The sequence below is a fragment of the Gadus macrocephalus genome, chromosome 1, assembly GCF_031168955.1.
Source record: "Gadus macrocephalus chromosome 1, ASM3116895v1".
Classification (NCBI taxonomy): Eukaryota; Metazoa; Chordata; class Actinopteri; order Gadiformes; family Gadidae; genus Gadus; species Gadus macrocephalus.
In genome coordinates this window covers 3920722-3931571 of record NC_082382.1, presented here as the reverse complement: position 1 = coordinate 3931571, position 10850 = coordinate 3920722, and positions in this window count along the sequence as shown.

The following is a 10850-nucleotide window of genomic DNA, read 5'->3' as shown; positions in this document are numbered from 1 at the left end:
CCCACTGGGTATACCGAAACAATAAATCTTGGGAACCATTACTTTTTAGCATATATTGTGGGCGCCTGGTCTCTGAGGTACAACAGTGGGATCACCAATTAGAATAGAACAGGCAGAAGCAGGGGTTGCGGTGAAATCAACTTATGTCATTTATTTATAAAAAGGTGCAGGGGGAAAAGGGAGGGGGCAAAAGGCAACTCAAATCTTCACTGGGTTGGCGGCTGTCGTCAGGGTGCCCTTTCTGGCTCTTCCTGGGGTGGGGCCAGAGAGAGAGAGAGAAAGATAGACCAAAGTTAGTGGGGTCTGTGGTCCCTGCCACTGACCTCTTCGCCCTAGCTCGGCTTGGGTTTCCTCTTGGAGTCGTTGGGGTTCCTCTTCAGCTGCAGGCCTTCTGTCGGGTTTCAGCACGACACAATTCACACACACCGACAAAACAGCTCTTCGGTCCACTTGAACGTAACTTCATTGATTAGGTGGAGTGATCAAGAGGGTTGGCCACAGGCCTCTTACCACGAGACTGGCCGAACGTGTCTCTGGTCTCCACACGCTCCTCCAGCCAGTCTGTCTTCAGCCTGTTCTTGTGGAGTTAAAAAGGCCCTCTGATTGCAGGGCTAACTCAGCGCACCTGTGCAGGGTAAGCTGAGTAGTACCTCCCATCCAGAACCACACCCCTTGGCTGCCTTTGCCTGCCTTTGTGGCCACCACGTGGCCATGTGGGGCACTGCTCAGCGGCTGGGCCACCACAATATATAAAATGGCCTGCCTTCAATGTGTAATGATATCAGCATAATAATGTATGCAGACGACACTGATACATAGACTCATGGTAAGAGCGCTACAGAGGTTGCCAAGAAATTAACAAAGGCAATGCAAAAGGTTACTGTCTGGTTACACAACACATGCCTCACCTTAAACTTAGAAAAACCTGTAAAAGATTGCCCCGACGTCTCAATAAATGGGCAAACAATTAACAATGTGGATAAATTCAAGTACTTAGGTGTTACCCTTGAACCAACTCTTAGTTTTAAAAAACATGTTAAAAAACGGAGAAACACACTGAAATATAACCTAGCTAACGTCAGATACATAAGGTATTCACTCAAAGTTGAGGCTGTGAGTGAGTATGTATCTGAATGCAGCATGCTTTGTTCTGTTATTTTACTTATTTTCTTCTTTCTATACAAAATTGTATGTACTATTCCACCAACCTGGCCAGGGAATACAGGTCGAAAATAGCAATATGCTAGAACCTGGCACAACGCATATTCTCTTGTTGTACAAAATTAATGTCTGTCTTGAAATAAATTAATTACAATTCAGAAAATAGTAAACACAACTTTCACAGCCACAATATACCTTAAACCTATTTCACCAGGTACATGCAGAAACCATTGAACTTACAAACACAAATAAATAGTTGGTCATTGCAAAACACTGCTTGTACATATTATATGGTAAATGGTAAATGGAAGTGCATTTATATAGCGGTTTTATCAAACACGCTTTAAAATATTGCCTGACATTCACCCATTCATGCACACATTCACACACTGACAATGGAGTTAACCATGCAGCTCGTCGGGAGCAGTTAGGGTTAGGGGCCTTGCTCATGGACACCTCGACACCCAGCTAGGAGGAGCCGGGGATTGAACTAGCAACCTTGCGGTTACCAGCAAACCCGCTCTACCTCCTGAGTTAGGGGTTTTCATTATTTGTGAAAACCCCTAACCTAATGGTTTGGTCCATAAAGTGTCATGCCTGATGCCTGTTTTCATCCCCACCCATGGGTGCGTACCCCCTTAAGACAAGCGTATACTTCCACAGGTTGTCTAATATCGCATTAAGGGTAAATGCTGACATACACAGGATACAGGATGTGAAGTTACAACAATAACGTGGTCCTACAATAAGGCGAGCATGGTGGCCATGGCCTAATGGATGTATCATAGTAAACCAGAGGTGTAGCCATGGTTTGGACATGTGGACAAAGTGGACATGCCACAGGGAAGAAATATTATCAGATAACTAAGTACTGTTCCTCTCTCATATAGTCAACAAACCACTTTTGATCTGAATGACAATAATTCTATGGCTAGTTTTTTGTAGTCTATTAACTCTACTGTACTGTAATGCTACAACTGATAGGTTAACACTTCTCATTTTCTCACCCCTCTTTAGTTACTTTGCTTCTTTTCTGAGACGAGGCAAAACATTGCTGAATGTCTCTGCAACCCTCTTGTTTCCTCTTGCTCATGACGACTGTGAAATAACACAAGCTCCACTAACATCATGAGAGACAAGTTAAAACTTCAACATTGATAGTTCCTAAAATGGAGTGCTGAGAATGGTTGCGCACTTCGTAGGCCTACAGTGCATGTGAAAGATTTACCCATGGTGACATACACAAGTGTGTGTGTGCGACACAGCCAATTTTGAGGCAGGCCTGGCTAACATGAGATTCTACTATCATCCTTACCTCCCTTCTCCTACTCCCAATCATTTGCTCTTCTCTTTCGCTCTCCAAACCTCCAAGCCTAGTCACCCTAAAGAGGATGGTGAATTCACTTAAACCAGCAAAGGTTGCTAATGCATATTTGTTACAGCTTGCCAACACCTTTACTGTCACTGGCATTTGTTAATTTGTGAAGGCCTCTCTCTCTGTCTCGCACTAAGCAGCACCAAATACAATCTTGACGATTTTTGTAGTGCTGTGTGTAGTGTAGCCACACGTTTGCCCCATTCTGAACTTGAACACGCAGTTAATTTCCTTTCCTAGCTCCTCTTGTTTATGTTGGTAGCTTAGCCATGTCATGTCACGTTGTCAACATTGGATACATGGAGCAGAACATAGTGGGTCATATGTCCGATACTTTTTGGAAACGTTTTCTTCATAAAACGTGCCAGACAGATTTTGTATACATTTTATTCCTTAGTATTAGCTACATGGGTATGCCGTCTTTCAGAACCTTTCATTAACTGCACTAAAGAGAGAAAAACTAGTGCAACCTTATTCTGAAAATGCACTTCCGAATGCATCTCTGTCCCCAGCACATTTAAAACCAAACTGCCCATGCATTTAGATCTAATGGGGAACATTTCGGAGCATTGAGACGTCGGCATAATGAGGCCGGTGTTGTGTCGAGATCGGTTCTATTTCATGTAGGCTACGCCGTCTAGGCTTCGCCTTATGGGCTTGTCCCGTGCGCGCGCACCTATCAGCGTGGGCACCGCCCACATTTCCCACGGTATCGTGTCTATATAACGCGGTGTATACCGTCGCTCATCCTCCCTTTTCTTTCAGCACTTGTGCTTATCAGTGAGAAATTGAGAACTACAATTAAGAAGATGAGAACTTCAACACGGATCTCCCAAGCCGGTGGCAGCGGCTCGGGCGAGGCCGCGGACAAACGGCCCTTTTCAGGGCCACCTGAGAGCGCTCCTAGAGCTAGGTCCTTTTCAGGACTCCTATGCGCCTCCTGTCCCGCCTCCCTGGCACCGGGTGACGGGCACTTGGCGTGCTTTTGGTGCCTCGGCGCCGACCACGCCGCGGCTGCTATGGCGGCCCCCGTCTCCTGTGTCGCCTGCCGGGAGCTGCCTGAAGAGGGGATCCTCTCCAGGCATCTCTTCTTTTCCCCTGCGGTGGAAATGGCTGACGCCATCGACCTGTTCGGACCTGACGTCGACGATGGCATCATCGACGCCTCTCTGGACGACGTCTTCGGCGACTCGGCGTCCGGTTTTTCCCGCTCTCGGGTTACAACCGCCACCGTCATACAACACGAGGGTCCGCGCCGGATGACCGATCTCTTCCGGGAGATCATGGGTGAGGCGGCGGCCATCAAAGGGATTCCCATGCCGGTCCCGCCTCTCGCCCCCGTATCTGACGATATGCAGGGCGAGTGCTTTCGCACCCCATCTTTTTCCCGGCGGGTTACCCAGTGCCCCTTGTACCCGCCTTTGCAGCACTTGTTTATTGCTGCCGGTGAGGACCCTTCGACCCTGAAGGCTCCGGTAAGATCCTACACGGATTTCACCAACGTGGAGGGGTGGGCCGATACTCAGGCGAGGGGGATCCCTCGCCTGGAGCCTCCCCTGGCAGCGCTTCTCTGTCCGGGCGCCGGGCTCCTTAACGAAAAGCCGCTGCCCCCCGACCGCCTCCAGAAGCAGATTGTCGGCCTAACGGACAGGGTGTCCGTTTGTGCCTCTCAATCCGCGGCGGCGGTCAACAACATCGCCCTGCTCTCCTCTGCCATGGTCTCCTTGTCGGCTGACAGGGAGGCCTACGGCCCGGAGGAAGCCGCGAGATGGCTGGCGGTTTCCCGCTTTTCCAGCGCCATCCTCCAGCTATGCCAGCCGATAGCCGTTTCGGCCGGCCAGCATATGGCGTGGGCTACCATGATTCAAAGGGTCATATGGCTCTCCCACACTGCGGTGCCGGAACGAGAGCGGGCCAGCCTCGTCCAGGGTCCACTAGCGCCGGATGGCCTATTTGGTCCCAGGTTCTCCGAGGTGCTCGCGCACCAGCAGTCAGTCCGTGAGAATCGTTCCCGGTTCGGGGCGATTCTCACGGGCTCCTCCCGCCAGCAGGCTGAGAGGAAGCGCGGTCTAGGCCGGTCCCAGCGTTCCATGGGATCGCCTCCGACTCCAGCCCCGGTGCAGCAGCCGCAGCCGCCGCGCACGGGGAGAGCAGTAGCGCCACGGACCGGGAAGTTCCGGACGCTTGCTCCTACTTTTTCTTTCCCTATTAAAGAAAAGAGTAAAGACCGTTCGGCCGAACGGCAGTACATGGTACCTAAAGAGCGATATTCCCCAGGCCACCTGCGTCCTACGCTTGTGGTGCGCTCCTCCATGTTGCCTATTTCCCCCTCTCAGCCCGGTGGCTGTAGGGTGACGGTCGGACGGCGTGTTCACATGGCCTCTGGTTCACCTGCTTCTAAGAAGCGGCGTCCCTTGGAGCCTCATGGACGGATCAGAGACTCGTTGCACGAGCCCGTGGATACGGCCGCTTGTACCGGTCTCCTGGTTCCCCACATTATAGGTGAGGAGATGGGTCCGCGCGCTGTGGCTACAGCCTGCGGACAGCGCATGCGCACAGGTGCTGCGGCCGGACGGCTCGCTCCCTGTTCAGCGGGCACGAGCGCGACGTCTAGACAGCTCGTTGTTTTTACAGCTGCTAGTTCTGGTACGTCTCCTACGCTCGCTGAGCCTCCTCCCTTTCGTGGGAAGCCCCCCTTGGTTCACACGCAGTGTGGAGGCGGTAGGGGCAGCTGTCAGCTGTCGGCTCGCCCTCTCTCCAACCGCTATGCGTGTTGGCAAGAGCGGTGCGTTCTGCCATCGTGGTTGGACACCACGTTGAGATGGGGCCATCCCATACAGTTCAAGCGTCGTCCCCCACCCTTTATGGGGTTGGTGGAGACCACGCTACGGGACCCGGCTGCGAGCACGGCTCTGGCAGCAGAGGTGGCACGTCTCTTGGTAAAGGGGGCCATCACTGTCGTTCCCCCCCACGAGTCTCACCTAGGTTTTTATTCCCGCTACTTCCTGGTTTCCAAGAAGTCAGGGGAAATGAGACCTATTCTGGATCTTCGCGTGTTCAACAGATTCGTTGCCACGAGGAAGTTCAGAATGCTCACGGTCGGAGCATTGTTCCGGTGTGTGAGAGAGGGCGATTGGTTCACATCCCTGGATCTCAAGGATGCTTACTTCCACGTCCCTGTTCGGCAGGCGCACAGGAAGTTTCTCCGCTTTGCCTTTATGGGGATGGCGTACGAGTACCAGTGTCTGCCGTTCGGCTATTCCCTGGCTCCGCGCACCTTCTCGAAGTGTGTGGAGACGGCGTTGGAACCGCTCAGACGTCAGGGAAAGAGGATTCTCTTATACCTAGACGATCTGCTTATTCTGAGCAACTCAGAAGAGACCGCGAGAAGGGACACCATGTTGGTGATAAACCATCTCTCCTTCCTGGGTTTTGCCATCAACTGGGAGAAGAGCTCCCCGCTCCCCAGCCGGCAGACAGTCTACTTGGGGCTTTGCCTAGACTCAGCCACCATGATTGCGATGCTTTCGCCTCCTCGGCGAGACGCCATCCTGTCGGCGCTCTCCCGTTTTCACGTTCGCAGAAACGTGACCGCACTGTCCACCATGCGCCTGTTGGGGCTGATGGCAGCTGCCCACCCCGTGGTCCCCCTGGGTCTGCTTTTTATGCGCAGACTCCAGCGGTGGTTTGCTCGCCAACGGTTGGACCCCAGGCGACACAAGCTCAGGGTGCTCCTCGTCCCCCGTTCGGTGTCGCCAGACCTGGAATATTGGAAAGGACCCTCCGCCCTTTCTCAAGGGTGTTCCCCTGGGCAGGGTGGCGTCCTACGTAGTGGTCTTCACGGACGCCTCGTTGACGGGTTGGGGAGGAACGTGCCTCTCTCACTCGGTCGGAGACGAGTGGCGCACGCCCCCTACAGCACACATAAATGTGTTGGAGCTCGACGCTGTGAGGAAAGTGCTGTTGCATTTCTTTCACCTGGTGCGCGGCCGCCACGTTCTGATCAGGACAGACAGCGTGTCGGCGGCGGCGTACATCAACAGACAGGGGGGAGTCCGCTCCCCTGCTCTCCACCGAAAGGCGGTCGAGCTCTGGCTTTGGGCTCATCAGTATCTCCGCAGTCTGAGAGCCCTGCATATCGCGGGCGCCCAGAACTTTGGGGCGGACCTCATGTCTCGAGGCGGTCCCCGCCGAGACGAGTGGCGGTTACATCCCGACATTGTCAGACTGATCTGGCAGAGGTTCGGGACAGCGCAGGTGGACCTCTTCGCGTCCCGGGAGAACACGCACTGCAGGTGGTGGTTCTCCCTCAGCCCTCGGGATCTTCCCCCGTTGGGGGTAGATGCGTTGGCACACACACCTTGGCCGCGGGCCCTCTTGTATGCGTTTCCCCCGCTCCAGCTGATCCTTCCTCTTCTGGAACGGGTCAGACAGGAGAGACTGTCCCTGATATTAGTGGCCCCGGAGAACCGTTCAGCTATGTGGTTTCCAGAGCTGGCCGCGCTCTCGCGGTCGGCGCCTTGGCCAGTACCATTCAGGCCGGATGCGCTTTCACAGGCCCACGGGACGGTGCACCACCCGCCCGATGTCTCGGGACGGCTGTTGGTTTGGCTCCTGAGAGGTTGATCCTGCAGGGCAAAGGTTTGCCTGAGACGGTTATCAACACTATTCAGAGTGCTCGTGCGCCTTCTACTTCTTCCCTCTATGCGGCGAAGTGGTGCGCCTTCTCTAATTGGTGTGAGACGAACCGCGCTGTCCCATCTCAATGCGAGGTGGGAAGCGTGCTTTCGTTTCTGCAAAACTTATTGGAAAAAGGTTTGGCCTTCTCCACTATCAAGGTCTATGCGGCAGCCGTTTCGGCTGGCCATGCAGGCTGTGATGGTGGACCGATCTTCAGCCATCCACTGGTCAAGAGATTCTTGCGTGGGGCTAGACGGGTTAGGCCTGTTTCACGCGTGCTTACACCACGCTGGGATCTCCCCACCGTGTTGCGCGGATTGTCCAGGGATCCTTTCGAGCCTCTCTCTCAGGCCCGTTTGGATGCCCTGTCATTTAAGACGGCGCTCTTGTTGGCCTTGGTTTCTGCCAAGCGGGCCGGTGAGCTAACCGCTCTGTCTGTCAGCCCGAGTTGCTTGTTGCTAAACGAGGACAGCTCCTTTGCGTTGCTCAGACCTAATCCTGCGTTCCTCCCGAAGAACATTAATAGTTCTTTTCGGTCGAGGGATATTGTGCTTAAGGCTTTTCACCCCCCGCTTCATTCTAGTGAGGCGGAGGCGGAGTTGCATCTCCTGTGCCCGGTTCGGGCGTTGGCTATGTACGTGAATCGCTCTGCAGCGTTCCGCTCCACACAACAGTTGTTTGTGTGTTATAGCGACGCTAGCAGGGGCCGCGCTCTCTCTAAGCAGCGGTTTTCTCGCTGGGTATGTGAGGGTGTTTGCCTAGCCTACTCTCGGCAGGGCTTGGCGCCACCGTTGGGCGTTAAAGCTCACTCCACACGGAGCGTGGCCGCTTCAACGGCTCTACTCAAGGGCGTTTCGGTGGAAGACATCTGCGCGGCTGCGTCTTGGTCTTCCCCCGGCCCCTTTGTCCGTTTTTACATGTTAGACATGTCCAGGGGCTCACTCGGCAACTCTGTGCTAGAGTCCGGGACCCCTTTTACGGCTTAAGAATATAGACATGTTCTTTAAAGCGTCGTGGTTGGATTTCCTCTCGCCGGCTGGCGAGTTGTACTTGATTACCAGTCTTACTCTCCCACCTTTTTTCAAATGAAAAACAGGCTAGGGGTTTTTCTATTGGCTCGCCAATTGTCTGGTGGTTTTGTTTACCAGTATGGCACTCCCGCCGTTTTCTTCAAATAAGAAACGGCCGAGAGAGTCCCATTATTGGAGAGCCGAATTCCGTAGCTCCGCCCCCGGTGGTAGCGGACCTAATGGAAACCTAGTTGCTCTGGTTTTTTCTTTTCCTTTCATGGGTTCCATGAAGCACGGAATAGAGCCGGAGTCTTTACAGACTCACTTTTTTCTCCCTTGATCATTGCCTTGCTTGATCTAGGAGGAATTAGTTTTTTATAAAGCTGTTGTGTTTTACACTTCCTTGGCTTTTTTAGTCTTAATGTGTTCTGGTGACTTAGGTCTTTTTGACTGGGGTCCAGCAGGAGTACATTGATCGGGCTCCGCTCGCAGCTTCACCTTAGCCCATAAGGCGAAGCCTAGACGGCGTAGCCTACATGAAATAGAACGATAGTTATGTTATTATAACTCTAGTTCTATGATTGTAGGCGTAGCCGTCTAGTTTCCCACCTGCTGTACCCTCCAATTGCTGAAAGAAAAGCTTGGAGGATGAGCGACGGTATACACCGCGTTATATAGACACGATACCGTGGGAAATGTGGGCGGTGCCCACGCTGATAGGTGCATAGTTTGAATTTTCATAGGTGCATAGTTTGAATTGTCCCGTGCGCGCGCAGGCGCGCGCACGGGACAAGCCCATAAGGCGAAGCCTAGACGGCTACGCCTACAATCATAGAACTAGAGTTATAATAACATAAATATCGTTTCCCCGTCGAGATGTGTTTCCCCTAGTCCCCGCCCCCGTCCGAAATTACCCGAAGATACCGTTCCCCCTGGGGGAACGGTATCTGACAGTAATATTCCAAGCTGTCAGGATGCGTTCCCCCTGTTCTAAATGGTCAAATTTAGTGATATCAGCCTGAAAATCACAGCACTTATCTGTTGTGGGGAAATAAGTCAGCAGTATGAATTTCAAAGATGTGTGAGCCTCCTTTCCTATGGAACAGAGGGGGAACAGTATCTGACAGTATTATGAATGAGCACACTTCCTTCCAAAAGTCCATAACATTCAAAATGAAAAGTCTCTCACAAAAATAATATTTTTTATTGATAGAAATCTACAATACAACATCTTCAGATTAAACTCGCTAAAGAAAGTCAGTTTTGAACCTTAGCTCTCTCCAAAGTGCCTCTGTGGTACGAGCACAGCAGCTCGTGGGCGAGCTTTTTGTGTACGCGCGCTTCCTTCGCTCTTCGGGTAATTTCGGACGGGGGCGGGGACTAGGGGAAACACATCTCGACGGGGAAACCGATCTCGACACAACACCGGGGCCAACGTCATCTAGCTGGCTTATATAGGTAACACATAGCTAATGATGCTGCTCGCTAGAGAAGCGACAACAACCCACGAAATTTGAGAGACACTATCAAAAGCTTCATAACTTACCTGTGTTTTCGATTGTAACACGCCACTCATTTGCTGTTGTTGATGTTTTTGATTCCGTGGTCATGTTAAAAAGACGGTTGATGAATGCAATCGAGTGACGAGTCACCGTCACCGAGCCGCACGTGCGGGGACGAATCAAATCATGGATCTATCCCATTGGCTAGCTAGCCCGAACAGCCATATTCTCATTGGCTGTAAGAGCTGTAGATGGAATCGGATTGAGTTATTAGGGTGTGCGGCGCGCACTTTGTGCAGAGATGCGTTCAGGGAACGGAGTGTACTTCAGGGAAAACCTAAGTGTTATACCCATAGAAATGTTGAATTGCTATATCCCTATTCCCAGCGATTTATTGGGGGGGACATTTTGGGCATATCTGAACATTGGGGGGGACTTGTACCCCCCCCCCCCCCAATGTATATGGCCGCTACGCCTATGTGTAAACATTGTTTGATTTCTTATGCCATGTCTTACAATAAGATGGTCGAGGTCAGACACGAACCAGCGACCCCATGGTAAAGTGGCCGACGCTGTACTGCTACACTTCATGGAAGTAAGTATATTGCCATGTGCAGATTATCCTATATTTTGAGAAGGAGCAGACTTCCATACGTGGCAGATATAGTGAGCTAAGTAGGTATGGTAAAATGGCTTATTAACTGGTTTACCGGAAGTAAACATATAAAAAGCAGAATAGTGTCTTCAGCATCAGGACAAAGGCATGGAGAACCTCAACCAAGAGGTGGCCATGATGTTTGTGAGACACTGTAATGAACCTTCCTTGTGGGTTGCATTCAAAATCAAGCTAGCTGACAGTTTGACGGCTAAAGAGGTCCAAGAAAGGATTGGCGAATACCACAGGCAGAGGAAGTCCAGGCCCAGCAAACCTGCAGCGGAACGCTCTGCCAGACAAGCAGTTGCTGTCACGCCACGTCCTGCTACGCGGTCCACTACCTCCATCTAGTGGCCACTTTACGCCAGTGGTCCTTCTCCTCACACACCAGGTTGCAATCATCAAATCACCATTCCCTACTTCAGCCGGAGATCTCCTATCAGCTGGCGCCAGTTCGTCGTTACGTC